Raw genomic sequence first — 16207 nt, 5'->3', positions numbered from 1 at the left:
GCAAGTAGAGATACAGGTGTGCAAAAGAGCAGAAAAATTTAATAAAAACAGTAAGGGGATGAGGTAGGTAGATAGGGTGGGCAATGTACAGATGGACTATGTACAGCTGCAGCGATCAATTAGCTGCTCAGATAGCTGATGTTTAAAGTTGGTGAGGGAAATAAAAGTCTCCAACTTCACTGGCAGCAGAGAACTGGAAAGAAAGGCGGCCAAATGAGGTGTTGGCTTTGGGGATGATCAGTGAGATATACCTGCTGGAACGTGTGCTACGGTTGAGTGTTGTTATCGTGACCAGTGAACTGAGATAAGGTGGAGCTTTACCAAGCATAGACTTATAGATGACCTGGAGCCAGTGGGTCTGGCGACGAATATGTAGCGAGGGCCAGCCAACTAGAGCATACAGGTCGCAGTGGTGGGTGGTATAAGGTGATTTGGTAACAAAACGGATGGCACTGTGATAGACTGCATCCAGTTTGCTGAGTAGAGTATTGGAAGCTATTTTGTAGATGACATCACCGAAGTCGAGGATCGGTAGGATAGTCAGTTTTACTAGGGTAAGTTTGGCGGCGTGAGTGAAGGAGGCTTTGTTGCGAAATAGAAAGCCGATTCTAGATTTGATTTTGGATTGGAGATGTTTAATATGAGTCTGGAAGGAGAGTTTACAGTCTACCAGACACCTAGGTATTTGTAGTGGTCCACATATTCTAGGTCGGCACCGTCCAGGGTGGTGATGCTAGTCGGGCGGGCGGGTGCGGGCAGCGAATGGTTGAAAAGCATGCATTTGGTTTTACTAGTGTTTAAGAGCAGTTGGAGGCCACGGAAGGAGTGTTGTATGGCATTGAAGCTCGTTTGGAGGTTAGTTAGCACAGTGTCCAAGGAAGGGCCAGAAGTATACAGAATGGTGTCGTCTGAGTAGAGCTTGATCAGGGAATCGCCTGCAGCAAGAGCGACATCATTGATATATACAGAGAAAAGAGTCAGCCCGAGAATTGAACCCTGTGGTACCCCCATAGAGACTGCCAGAGGTCCGGACAACATGCCCTCCGATTTGCCACACTGAACTCTGTCTGCAAAGTAGTTGGTGAACCAGGCGAGGCAGTCGTTAGAAAAACCAAGGCTATTGAGTCTGCCGATAAGAATACGGTGATTGATAGAGTCAATACGGTGATTGACCAGGTCGATGAATACGGCTGCACAGTACTGTCTTTTATCGATGGCGGTTATGATATCATTTAGGACCTTGAGCGTGGTTGAGGTGCACCCGTGACCGGCTCAGAAACCGGATTGCACAGCGGAGAAGGTACGGTGGGATTCAAAATGGTCAGTGATCTGTTTATTAACTTGGCTTTCGAAGACTTTGGATAGGAAGGGCAGGATGGAAATAGGTCTGTAACAGTTTGGGTCTAGGGTGTCACCCCCTTTGAAGAGGGGGATGACCGCGGCAGCTTTCCAATCTTTAGGGATCTCGGACGATACGAAAGAGAGGTTGAACAGACTGGTAATAGGGGTTGCAACAATGGCAGCGGATAGTTTTAGAAAGAGAGGGTCCAGATTGTCTAACCCAGCTGATTTGTACGGGTCTACTGTTGAGGATGTTGACCTACGAACGCGCAAACAGGCTGCCTGTCCAACACCCAGACATGGATCTTCACCACTTCTACCCGTGACAGCAGCCTTCCTGACAACGCTCTATAGCCATGCTAAAAGGGACGATCCCAATTAGGCCTTCCTCAAACATTGGCGTGAGTGAGTTTAAGTAGCCTTTGAGTCCATCAGGACATATGCACAGTGTCAATAAGCCTATGGGCACAATTAGGCCTACAGCTTGACCGACACTACTGGTAGGCTATAGAGACATGTGGAGTGGGAGGCCCCGGTGCACAACTGAGCAAGAGGACAAGTATATTAGAGTGTCTAGTTTGAGAAACAGACGCCTCACAAGTCCTCAGCTGGCAGCTTCATTAAATAGTACCCGCAAAACACCAGTCTCAACGCCAACAGTGAAGAGGCGACTCCGGGATGCTGGCCTTCTAAGCAGAGTTGCAAACAAAAAGCCATATCTCAGACTGGCCAATAAAAATAAAAGATTAAGATGGGCAAAAGAACACAGACACTGAACAGAGGAACTCTGCCTAGAAGGCCTGCATCCCAGAGTCGCCTCTTCACTGTTGACGTCGAGACTGGTGTTTTACTATTTAATGAAGCTGCCAGTTGAGGACTTTTGAGGCATCTGTTTCTCAAACTAGACACTCTAATGTACTTGTCTTCTTGCTCAGTTGTGCACCGGAGCCTCCAACTCCTCTTTCTATTCTGGTTAGAGCCAGTTTGAGCTGTTCTGTGAAGGGAGTAGTACAGTTTCTTGGCAATTTCTCGCATGGAATAGCCTTCATTTCTTAGAACAAGATTAGACTGACGAGTTTCAGAAGAAAGTTCTTTGTTTCTGGCCATTTTGAGCCTGTAATCAAACCCACAAATGCTGTTGCTCCAGATACTCAACTAGTCTAAAGAAGGCCAGTTTTATTGCTTCTTTAATCAGGTCAACAGTTTTCAGCTGTGCTAACATAATTGCAAAAGGGTTTTCTAATGATCCATTAGTCTTCTAAAATGATCAACTTGGATTAGCTAACACAACATGCCATTGGAACACAGGAGTGATGGTTGCTGATAATGGGCCTCTGCACGCCTATATAGATATCCCATTAAAAATCAGCTGTTTCCAGCTACAATAGTAATTTCCAACATTAACAATGTCTACACTGTATTTCTGATAAATTTGATGTTAATAAAATGGACAAAAAATGTGCTTTCTTTCAAAAACAAAGTAATTTCTAAGTGACCCCAAACTTTTGAACAGTAGTGTATATGTTTCCATGTCTAGACATTCACCTATGTCTAGATGTATATAATGTTTCCATGTCTAGATGTATATAATGTTTCCATGTCTAGATGTATATAATGTTTCCATGTCTAGATGTATATAATATTTCCATGTCTAGATGTATATAATGTTTCCATGTCTAGACGTTCACCTATGTCTAGATGTATATAATGTTTCCATGTCTAGATGTTCACCTATGTCTAGAGGTATATAATGTTTCCATGTCTAGATGTTCACCTATGTCTAGAGGTATATAATGTTTCCATGTCTAGATGTTCACCTATGTCCAGATGTATATAATGTTTCCATGTCTAGACGTTCACCTATGTCAAGATGTATATAATGTTTCCATGTCTAGATGTTCACCTATGTCCAGATGTATATAATGTTTCCATGTCTAGACGTTCACCTATGTCTAGAGGTATATAATGTTTTCATGTCTAGAGGTATATAATGTTTTCATGTCTAGAGGTATATAATGTTTCCATGTCTAGATGTTCACCTATGTCTAGATGTATATAATGCTTCCATGTCTAGAGGTATATAATGTTTCCATGTCTAGATGTTCACCTATGTCTAGATGTATATAATGTTTCCATGTCTAGAGGTATATAATGTTTCCATTTCTAGATGTATATACTGTTTCCATTTCTAGATGTATCTACTGTTTCCATGTCTAGATGTAGATACTGTTTCCATTTCTAGATGTATCTACTGTTTCCATTTCTAGATGTATATCCTGTTTCCATGTCTAGATGTATCTACTGTTTCCATGTCTAGATATATATACTGTTTACATTTCTAGATGTATCTACTGTTTCCATGTCTAGATGTATCTACTGTTTCCATGTCTAGATGTATCTACTGTTTCCATGTCTAGATGTATCTACTGTTTCCATGTCTAGATGTATCTACTGTTTCCATGTCTAGATGTAGATACTGTTTCCATTTCTAGATGTATCTACTGTTTCCATTTCTAGATGTATATCCTGTTTCCATGTCTAGATGTATCTACTGTTTCCATGTCTAGATATATATACTGTTTACATTTCTAGATGTATCTACTGTTTCCATGTCTAGATGTATCTACTGTTTCCATGTCTAGATGTATCTACTGTTTCCATGTCTAGATGTATCTACTGTTTCCATTTCTAGATGTATCTACTGTTTCCATTTCTAGATGTATATCCTGTTTCCATGTCTAGATGTATCTACTGTTTCCATGTCTAGATATATATACTGTTTACATTTCTAGATGTATCTACTGTTTCCATGTCTAGATGTATCTACTGTTTCCATGTCTAGATGTATCTACTGTTTCCATGTCGAGATGTATCTACTGTTTCCATGTCTAGATGTATCTACTGTTTCCATGTCTAGATGTATATACTGTTTCCATGTCTAGATGTATATAATACTTCCATGTCTAGATGTTCACCTATGTCTAGCTGAATATGTTTCCATTTCTAGATGTTCACCTATGTCCAGATGTATATAATGTTTCCATGTCTAGATGTATATAATGTTTCCATGTCTAGATGTTCACCTATGTCTAGATGTATTTAAAGTTTCCATGTCCAAATGTATATAATGTTTCCATGTCTAGATGTTCACCTATGTCTAGATGTATTTAAAGTTTCCATGTCCAGATGTATATAATGTTTCCATGTCTAGATGTTCACCTATGTCTAGATGTAAATAAAGTTTCCATGTCTAGATGTATCTACTGTTTCCATGTCTAGATGTATCTACTGTTTCCATGTCTAGATGTATCTACTGTTTCCATGTCTAGATGTATCTACTGTTTCCATTTCTAGATGTATATACTGTTTCCATGTCTAAATGTATCTACTGTTTCCATGTCCAAATGTATATAATGTTTCCATGTCTAGATGTTCACCTATGTCAAGATGTATATAATGTTTCCATGTCTATATTTATATAGCATTTCCTTGTCCAGATGTGTATTTAATGTTTCTATGTCTAGATGTTCACCTATGTCCAGATGTATATAATGTTTCCATGTCTAGACGTTCACCTATGTCAAGATGTATATAATGTTTCCATGTCTAGATGTTCACCTATGTCCAGATGTATATAATGTTTCCATGTCTAGACGTTCACCTATGTCTAGAGGTATATAATGTTTTCATGTCTAGAGGTATATAATGTTTCCATGTCTAGATGTTCACCTATGTCTAGATGTATATAATGTTTCCATGTCTAGATGTATATAATGCTTCCATGTCTAGAGGTATATAATGTTTCCATGTCTAGATGTTCACCTATGTCTAGATGTATATAATGTTTCCATGTCTAGAGGTATATAATGTTTCCATTTCTAGATGTATATACTGTTTCCATTTCTAGATGTATCTACTGTTTCCATGTCTAGATGTAGATACTGTTTCCATTTCTAGATGTATCTACTGTTTCCATTTCTAGATGTATCTACTGTTTCCATGTCTAGATGTATCTACTGTTTCCATGTCTAGATGTATCTACTGTTTCCATGTCTAGATGTATCTACTGTTTCCATGTCTAGATGTAGATACTGTTTCCATTTCTAGATGTATCTACTGTTTCCATTTCTAGATGTATATCCTGTTTCCATGTCTAGATGTATCTACTGTTTCCATGTCTAGATATATATACTGTTTACATTTCTAGATGTATCTACTGTTTCCATGTCTAGATGTATCTACTGTTTCCATGTCTAGATGTATCTACTGTTTCCATGTCTAGATGTATCTACTGTTTCCATTTCTAGATGTATCTACTGTTTCCATTTCTAGATGTATATCCTGTTTCCATGTCTAGATGTATCTACTGTTTCCATGTCTAGATATATATACTGTTTACATTTCTAGATGTATCTACTGTTTCCATGTCTAGATGTATCTACTGTTTCCATGTCTAGATGTATCTACTGTTTCCATGTCGAGATGTATCTACTGTTTCCATGTCTAGATGTATCTACTGTTTCCATGTCTAGATGTATATACTGTTTCCATGTCTAGATGTATATAATACTTCCATGTCTAGATGTTCACCTATGTCTAGCTGAATATGTTTCCATTTCTAGATGTTCACCTATGTCCAGATGTATATAATGTTTCCATGTCTAGATGTTCACCTATGTCTAGATGTATTTAAAGTTTCCATGTCCAAATGTATATAATGTTTCCATGTCTAGATGTTCACCTATGTCTAGATGTATTTAAAGTTTCCATGTCCAGATGTATATAATGTTTCCATGTCTAGATGTTTACCTATGTCTAGATGTAAATAAAGTTTCCATGTCTAGATGTATCTACTGTTTCCATGTCTAGATGTATCTACTGTTTCCATGTCTAGATGTATCACTGTTTCCATGTCTAGATGTATCTACTGTTTCCATGTCTAGATGTATCTACTGTTTCCATTTCTAGATGTATATACTGTTTCCATGTCTAAATGTATCTACTGTTTCCATGTCCAAATGTATATAATGTTTCCATGTCTAGATGTTCACCTATGTCAAGATGTATATAATGTTTCCATGTCTATATTTATATAGCATTTCGTTGTCCAGATGTGTATTTAATGTTTCTATGTCTAGATGTTCACCTATGTCCAGATGTATAAAATGTTTCCATGTCTAGACGTTCACCTATGTCAAGATGTATATAATGTTTCCATGTCTAGATGTTCACCTATGTCCAGATGTATATAATGTTTCCATGTCTAGACGTTCACCTATGTCTAGAGGTATATAATGTTTTCATGTCTAGAGGTATATAATGTTTCCATGTCTAGATGTTCACCTATGTCTAGATGTATATAATGTTTCCATGTCTAGATGTATATAATGCTTCCATGTCTAGAGGTATATAATGTTTCCATGTCTAGATGTTCACCTATGTCTAGATGTATATAATGTTTCCATGTCTAGAGGTATATAATGTTTCCATTTCTAGATGTATATACTGTTTCCATTTCTAGATGTATCTACTGTTTCCATGTCTAGATGTAGATACTGTTTCCATTTCTAGATGTATCTACTGTTTCCATTTCTAGATGTATCTACTGTTTCCATGTCTAGATGTATCTACTGTTTCCATGTCTAGATGTATCTACTGTTTCCATGTCTAGATGTATCTACTGTTTCCATGTCTAGATGTAGATACTGTTTCCATTTCTAGATGTATCTACTGTTTCCATTTCTAGATGTATATCCTGTTTCCATGTCTAGATGTATCTACTGTTTCCATGTCTAGATATATATACTGTTTACATTTCTAGATGTATCTACTGTTTCCATGTCTAGATGTATCTACTGTTTCCATGTCTAGATGTATCTACTGTTTCCATGTCTAGATGTATCTACTGTTTCCATTTCTAGATGTATCTACTGTTTCCATGTCTAGATGTATCTACTGTTTCCATGTCTAGATGTATCTACTGTTTCCATGTCTAGATATATATACTGTTTACATTTCTAGATGTATCTACTGTTTCCATGTCTAGATGTATCTACTGTTTCCATGTCTAGATGTATCTACTGTTTCCATGTCGAGATGTATCTACTGTTTCCATGTCTAGATGTATCTACTGTTTCCATGTCTAGATGTATATACTGTTTCCATGTCTAGATGTATATAATACTTCCATGTCTAGATGTTCACCTATGTCTAGCTGAATATGTTTCCATTTCTAGATGTTCACCTATGTCCAGATGTATATAATGTTTCCATGTCTAGATGTATATAATGTTTCCATGTCTAGATGTTCACCTATGTCTAGATGTATTTAAAGTTTCCATGTCCAAATGTATATAATGTTTCCATGTCTAGATGTTCACCTATGTCTAGATGTATTTAAAGTTTCCATGTCCAGATGTATATAATGTTTCCATGTCTAGATGTTCACCTATGTCTAGATGTAAATAAAGTTTCCATGTCTAGATGTATCTACTGTTTCCATGTCTAGATGTATCTACTGTTTCCATGTCTAGATGTATCTACTGTTTCCATGTCTAGATGTATCTACTGTTTCCATGTCTAGATGTATCTACTGTTTCCATTTCTAGATGTATATACTGTTTCCATGTCTAAATGTATCTACTGTTTCCATGTCCAAATGTATATAATGTTTCCATGTCTAGATGTTCACCTATGTCAAGATGTATATAATGTTTCCATGTCTATATTTATATAGCATTTCCTTGTCCAGATGTGTATTTAATGTTTCTATGTCTAGATGTTCACCTATGTCTAGATGTATATCATGTTTCCATGTATAGATGTTCACCTATGTCTAGAGGTATATGTTTCCATGTCTAGATGTTCACCTATGTCTAGATGTATATCATGTTTCCATGTCTAGATGTTCACCTATGTCTAGAGGTATATAATGTTTCCATGTCTAGATGTTCACCTATGTCTAGATGTATATCATGTTTCCATGTCTAGATGTTCACCTATGTCTAGAGGTATATAATGTTTCCATGTCTAGATTTATATAATGTGTCCATGTCTAGATGTATATGTTTCCATGTCCCTATGTGTATATAATGTGTCCATGTCTAAATGTATATAATGTTTCCATGTCCAGATGTTCACATATGTTTAGACATATATGTTTCCATGTCTAGATGAATATACATTTTCCATATCTTAATGTATATAATGTTTCCATGTCTAGATGTATATCATGTTTCCATGTCTAGATGTTCACCTATGTCTATATGTATATGTTTCCATGTCTAGATGTTCACATATGTTTAGACATATATGTTTCCATGTATAAATGTATATACATTTTCCATATCTTAATGTATATCATGTTTCCATGTCTAGATGTTCACCTATGTCTAGATGTATGTAATGTTTCCATGTCTAGATGTTAACATATGTTGAGATGTATATAATGTTTCCATATCTGGATGTATTTAATATTTCCATGTCTAGATGTATATAATATTTTCATGTCTAGATGTTCACCTATGTCTAGATTTATATAACATTTCCATGTCCAGATGTGTATATAATGTGTCCAAGATGTTCACCTACAGTTGAAGTCGGAAGTTTACATACACCTTAGCCAAATACATTTAAACTCAGAAATAAAAGCTAAAATAAAGCATTCTCTCTACAATTATTCTGGCATTTCACATTCTTAAAATAAAGTGGTGATCCTAAATGACCTAAGACAGGACATTTTTCCTAGGATTAAATGTCAGGAATTGTGAAAAACTGAGTTTAAATGTATTTGGCTAAGGTGTATGTAAACTTCCGACTTCAACTGTATCTGCAATATTAAAGCTGATCTACCCCCTAAAATTAACACAAAAAAATACCAATAATAATATATCCCCCCCACTTCTAAAACCAAAGTTGCGCCCCTCTGTCCAATGAATGACCTATGGAATTTTGTTTCTAAACTCAATGGGGGAAAAAAACAGATCACTGGCCAAGCTACACCAGTGTTTCCCAACCAGTGTGATGGTTACATCTGTATAGTTCTGTAGCACGCGCTCCAGCAGGTATATCTCTCTGGTCACCCCCAAAGCCAATTCCTCCTTTGGCCGTCTCTCCTTCCAGTTCTCTGCTGCCAATGACTGGAACGAACTACAAAAATCTCTGAAACTGGAAACACTTATCTCCCTCACTAGCTTTAAGCACCAGCTGTCAGAGCAGCTCACTGATCACTGCACCTGTACATAGCCCATCTATAATTTAGCCCAAACAACTACCCCTTCCCCTACTGTATTTATTTATTTTGCTCCTTTGTACCCCATTATTTATTTCTACTTTGCACTTTCTTCTACTACAAATCTACCATTCCAGTGTTTTACTTGCTATATTGTATTTACTTTGCCACCATGGCCTTTTTTTGCCTTTACCTCCCTTATCTCACCTCATTTGCTCACATTGTATATAGACTTATTTTTCTACTGTATTATTGACTGTATGTTTGTTTTACTCCATGTGTAACTCTGTGTTGTTATATGTGTCGAACTGCTTTGCTTTATCTTGGCCAGGTCGCAATTGTAAATGAGAACTTGTTCTCAACTTGCCTACCTGGTTAAATAAAGGTGAAATAAATAAAAATAAATAAATAGTTGTTTCAGGTCCAGGGCGCTCAGGCTTTTGTTAAATTGTTAAAAGGTCTCCTGCTTCCGAGGATCCTGGCAGCAGCTCTTCAGAAATTCTCTTCCACCACCCACCTTGGCCCAGAAGATTTGGAATTCCTTTGCCTGATAAATAAGTGGCATGATTGAGTAAATGTACCAAACATAAAACTTAAGATATATCAAACGTCCGAACAATTCTAAATGAAACATTACAAGTTGTTGTGGAGTCATACTTAATTACAATAATGCACTTGGTTTCATTAGTGAATTAACTAAGTGAATGAACAAAGCTTTCAGTCAGGTTTTAATCCGGCAAGTCTCTAATGAGTCAAGTTTGGAGTTCAATAGGAACATTGACCCTGACTCTTTACTGTTCAGGACGTGTGAGGAAATATTTGAAATGTATTGGGTGAGAAAATATTTGAAATGTATTGGGTGATTAAATATTTGAAATGTATTGGGTGATTAAATATTTGAAATTAATGTCCCGTGTGGCTCAGTTGGTAGAGCATGGTGTTTGCAATGCCAGGGTTGTGGGTTCGATTCCCACGGGGGACCAGTATGGGGGAAAAAAATGTATTAAATGTATGCATTCGCTACTGTAAGTCGCTCTGGATAAGAGCGTCTGCTAAATGACTAAAATATTTGAAATGCAATTTTAGACCAAGGTTTAAATCCCTAAGGAGTTTGAAAAGGAAACATTTGTCTGGATCTATAATGTAATTGGTCTCTAAAGGTGCTAGTGTAGTAAGCTGTGTAGTTGGTTTACTATCTGGTTGGTCTAGAGAGGTTGGAGGGGTGGGTGGAAGTAGGAATAGTAGGAGATCTGCAGCAGTATGGTTGATATGATTAAATGGCTTTTAGTGGATAGAACGTGGTTGATCTAACAAATGGGAGGTTAAGAATATTTACAAGATACCCTGAGCTCTGACAGGTAGGCAGGTGCTGAGTTTTATATAGCTTTGTGCATGAGGAGTAGAACTTAAGTCAATCCTCACTTCCATGGGGAGTCAGTGTAAGTCCCAGAGTACAAGTGTGACGTGGTAACAGGTGGGTGTTGACGGTGCGTGGGTAAAATCACTGGGGAAGCCAGGAAAAATAAACATTACAACCTACAGTGTATGTTTTGTGATAATTGCGTTGTATGCTCTATAGCCTGTTATTTCATATGCCTTGTGACCGTGATATATAGGCCTAAATGCAGAGACGATAAGAAGACACAATGGCAGAATGAATTCAACCACACCTTTGTTTCATCACAAAGCTGGAGAGCAACATCTGTCCGGTGGAGTCCACAAAACATATTGCATGTAACAAACAGTTACATGACCTACAGCAGGTCAAGCAAGTTAATGTTTGTGACATTTTGGACCACTAAATAACTATTGATTTAGAACCACAGAGGTGTTACCACAAGACGCAGAGAAAACAGGAGCTGCCTCCACTATTCCAGCACCATTTCAACATCATTAAATCACCTCTGCTTAGACTTACACAGTGACAACTAAAAGATACCAAAAACAATTTAGCCCAATCAACATAAGATAAATATGATGTGGCTGTCCATGGTTCTGATTTCTGTGTGTCTGCAAGTAGAAAACATGTTGACACCCTACTTGTAGAGAAACGCCAAGACCATCCTCCTTTCTTCTATGTCGACAAAACGGTCTACCACTCTGTCATACAATACATGCTTTGATTTTTTGTTACTACCATGCTAAAATGCTTGCTCGCTAGCCTAACTTCCTTTCATGGTCAATGTTAGCTAGTTAACATTAGCCTTCTACATCTAGCTACATATTGAACTTCCATCCTCTCAGGTCAGGGGCACAATGTATGAATTAATGGTTGGATCAGAATCACCATTATAATCATTGTCCAGTACGGAGAATTAAGGAAAACCACAAGTCCAAATCCCTATCGCCATCCATGGATAATTTAGGAAAGGGCCAATTTTAGCTAGCTAGCCACCTGAGGACAACACGAGGTGCAACAATTCAAGTTGTTTCTGTCAATGACATATGCTCTCAATGCGATTTGATCGGAGTGACGCCAAATCCAAACTGGCTTCCCTTGACACTTTGTTTTTGGTGCACCAAGACCATTCACAGTTGAGCTCACTCAATTTAGCTCCATAAGAATAACATGTTCATGTTGCTGCCCGAATCATCTCTTGTACTTATCTCAACTTGCACATTATTTCCCAGGCAAACAGTGAGGCTTATATTATTTCCCACATTATTTCCCCTATTAATACCGCGGGTATTAATATAAGCCTCACTGTTTGCCTGTCTGACCACGGAAATAATGTTTCACTTCTGAATTTCGATATTTGTAGTAGTACATAGAGTGAACGGTGCCCAGACCAGACGAGACAACTTTTTCTGAGCCAGTCGAAATCACACATCAATGTCATTATCATGGACATATCCAAGGGAATGTCAATAGACAAAAAGCTCAAATAAACAAAAATGCAGATAGCGTACTGACATTCCAGGTTCAATGTTTCACGTGACTGAGTTACCTGCAGTTGGCTAGCCAACTAGAAAGAACATTATCCAGCCTGCATATGTTACCCTTTCTTTGAGCTTAAAATATAAACTACAATGTGAAAGGTACTGTTTACTAGACCTTTAATCATGTCAGCACATGTAACAGCAGTTTACAGCACTTTTTGTTCATTTTTCTTCCTCTTTTCAGTCCACTTAAACAATGTTTTTTTTATTTACCATGGGCTTCACCAGAGTACCCCATAGTGTCTGGAATACAACTGTATTAAGCCCCTTACAAACACCCCCCTACAAAAATGTTGTCCAAAACATTCACTGGCCTCAAAACAAACACAGAGGATGTAAGTACTGGTCATGAGAACACCTGAGAAAACTGAACAAACACTCATAACTATATAGACATGCTAGTCTACCTACATGGGCAAAGACGCAACCCTCACTAAACATTATCACACTGTGATTAGTAAAGGTAAACAAGAAAATATACACACATCTGAGCATCTTTAGTTGGTATCGTGATAAGAGCTTGGTTGTCCTAAAGTGTTGTAGGTTAGAATGTCTCTGGGCCTCCTCTGCTGGGCTGAATGGCGGGGCAAGATCATGGGTGACCCCAATGAATCAGTGTCCACTTCATCATTAGATGATTGAGTCTCTGAGCCCTCAGCTGTTTCCATATTTACCCCTGTCTTCTCCGGGGTCTCCCTGAGGACAGGCTGACACTCCTTCACAGCAAGTTTCTATCAGTCTGACCCCGTTCCTCAGTATTCTCTGATACTATCTGTGTGCTACTCTGTCAGCTCTCTTCATCCCTACATGGCCTTTTGATGAATACTGGATAAGAATCCTCATCTGAGGTCTCAGACTGCGCTCTCTGCATTTTGCTGCTTTTGCTGGGGTGGTTCCCTTCTCCACAGACCTCCACGCTGGGGCGGTTCCCTTCTCCACAGACCTCTACGCTGGGGTGGTTCCCTTCTCCACAGACCTCTACGCTGGGGTGGTTCCCTTCTCCACAGACCTCCACGCTGGGGCGGTTCCCTTCTCCACAGACCTCCACGCTGGGGTGGTTCCCTTCTCCACAGACCTCTACGCTGGGGCGGTTCCCTTCTCCACAGACCTCTACGCTGGGGTGGTTCCCTTCTCCACAGACCTCTACGCTGGGGCGGTTCCCTTCTCCACAGACCTCTACGCTGGGGTGGTTCCCTTCTCCACAGACCTCTACGCTGGGGCGGTTCCCTTCTCCACAGACCTCTACGCTGGGGTGGTTCCCTTCTCCACAGACCTCTACGCTGGGGCGGTTCCCTTCTCCACAGACCTCTACGCTGGGGCGGTTCCCTTCTCCACAGACCTCTACGCTAGGGTGGTTCCCTTCTCCACAGACCTCTACGCTGGGGTGGTTCCCTTCTCCACAGACCTCTACGCTAGGGTGGTTCCCTTCTCCACAGACCTCTACTGGGTGTTTCAACGGGTTCCTCAAATGGTAGGGAATTACATGACATTAGCATATTGCGATTTAGAACCCGGGCCCTGACTGTACCCCTCTTGGGTTTTACCTCATAGACAGGGCAGTCATCACCTTTCCTGGTTACCACCACGTGTATGTGGTCCTCCCAGTGTGATCTTAGCTTTCCTGGTCCCCCACTTTCTGACATGTTCCTCACCAGTACACGATCCCCTGAGACCAGAACCAAACTAATTTTCTTCCGATCGTAGTAGGCTTTTCCCTTTGCTGTTGATTTCTCCATGTTTCTAATGGCGACGTCATAGGCTTCCACCATCTGTTGCTGCCACTTATTAGCATAATCCTGGTATGATTTCTCCTGTTCCTTTATCTGTAACCCAAAGACAAGGTCAACAGGTAGTAGTGGAGCCCTTCCAAATAGCAGGAAATACGGTGAGAACCCAGTAACATCAATGGTGGTACAATTATACGCATGAATGACCTTGTTCAGATAATCACCCCAGTTGGCCTTTTTCTCTTCATCTAGTGTGAGCAACATTGACAACAGTGTACGGTTAAATCTCTCCACCAGGATTCCCCTGTGGATGATATGGAGAGGTTCTGGAGTTGGCTATTCCCGTACAGTTCTGCAAGGCTCTGAATAACTGATTTTCAAACTCTTTTCCCTGATAATGATGGATTTTTGACACAAAGCCAAACTTTGGGAAAAAAATCATCGAAAAGCATTTTTCCTGCAGTTTTCCCTGACTTATTTCTGGTGGGGTATGCTTGTGCACATCTTGTAAAGTTAACTAAAATGTACTCGTAGCCCCGTCTGCTTTTCTCCAAATGTACATAGTCAATTGAAATCATCTGGATAGGAGCTGTAGCTTATACATGTTGTATTGGGGCCCTAGTTATTACACTGGGTTTCTTTTGTTTGATACACTTACACACTTTGGTGATAAAGTGTTCAATGCATGTTGCATGCGCGGCCAATAAAAGCGTTCTTTTGCTAAGTTCAACACTCATTCTGTTCCTAGATGGGCCATTTCAGTGTGGAAGTACTTGTAAATCAGTGTTCTGTACTAACTTGGTATCACAACTTGTGTCCTTTTTGCTGTTTACCTTTGTAATAATCCATCTGGTGAGACATGGAGTCTGTTCCATTCTTGCAGTAACTGCTTGACTTTGTATGACTCTTGTTGACATTCTGTTGGTTTAGGCTTAGTCCTTTTGACTTTTCAGTTCCAAGATTCTCGATACAGCCGCATCTTTTAACTCAGCCTGCCTGTGACCGTGTGGAGACAGTCGGTCTGTAACTGTTCCCCCCCACCATGACAGCTCATCTTGCACTGATGGCCTTAGTGTGACTGCGGATATCCAAGTTACAGTCATTCTGTTGTGTCTGAACATTATTGAGTGTTGCTTTTACCGTCTCAGGTGAGTGTTTCTCATTGTATTCTTCCATGTAATGTTCAGCATGCAAAGGAGAACGTGACAGAAAGTCTGCGTCAGTGTTTACCTTTCCAGGACGATACTTCAGTGTGAGATTGGAATCAGACAGCTCTGCCACCCAACGATGACCGGTGGCATTCAGTCTTGCTGTAGTTAGTACATAGGTCAAGGGGTTATTATCTCTGTACACTGTCACAGAGGGACCATAAAATAGGCCATCTCGGAACCGCTCAGTCACTGCCCATTTGAGGGCCAAGAATTCCAGTTTCCCTGAGTGAAGGCGATAGTTTCTCTCTGCTTGTGTCCGGGTGAGGAGACATATCCAATGACTCTCAGTTTGCCACTTTGTCATTGGTATAACACACCTCCCAATCACTCTTCAGAGGCATCAACATGCAGGATAAAAGGGTCCTTGAAATCTGGGTAAGCAAGCACAGGTGGATTAGTCAACACACTCACCAAGTGTTCTAATTCTCTGTGGCATCCTCCCATATAACTTTCTAGTGGGGCAGAGCCTGTCCCAACTGCATAGCTACCTTGGTCCTTCGCTTCCCGGATGCTGGGGTCTCTGACTTCACTGTTAGTAAGTCATAGAGACATTTAGCATGTTGTGAAAAGTTCTGTACATAACCCCTATAGTACCCTAGAAACCCCAGTAGTTTCCTCAGCTCTCACGTTTGTCGGTGGCCTGTTTACCAGTTCTTGCAGTGCAACAATTTATTTAACATTCATTCTGTAACCCTCAGATGAAATTATTTTTCCTAAATAACAGACCTCATTCTTGAATAGGCCACACTTATCAGCCC

Source organism: Salmo salar, chromosome ssa03 (assembly GCF_905237065.1).
Source record: "Salmo salar chromosome ssa03, Ssal_v3.1, whole genome shotgun sequence".
NCBI classification, from domain to species: Eukaryota; Metazoa; Chordata; class Actinopteri; order Salmoniformes; family Salmonidae; genus Salmo; species Salmo salar.
Note: the sequence above shows the minus strand (reverse complement) of the source record.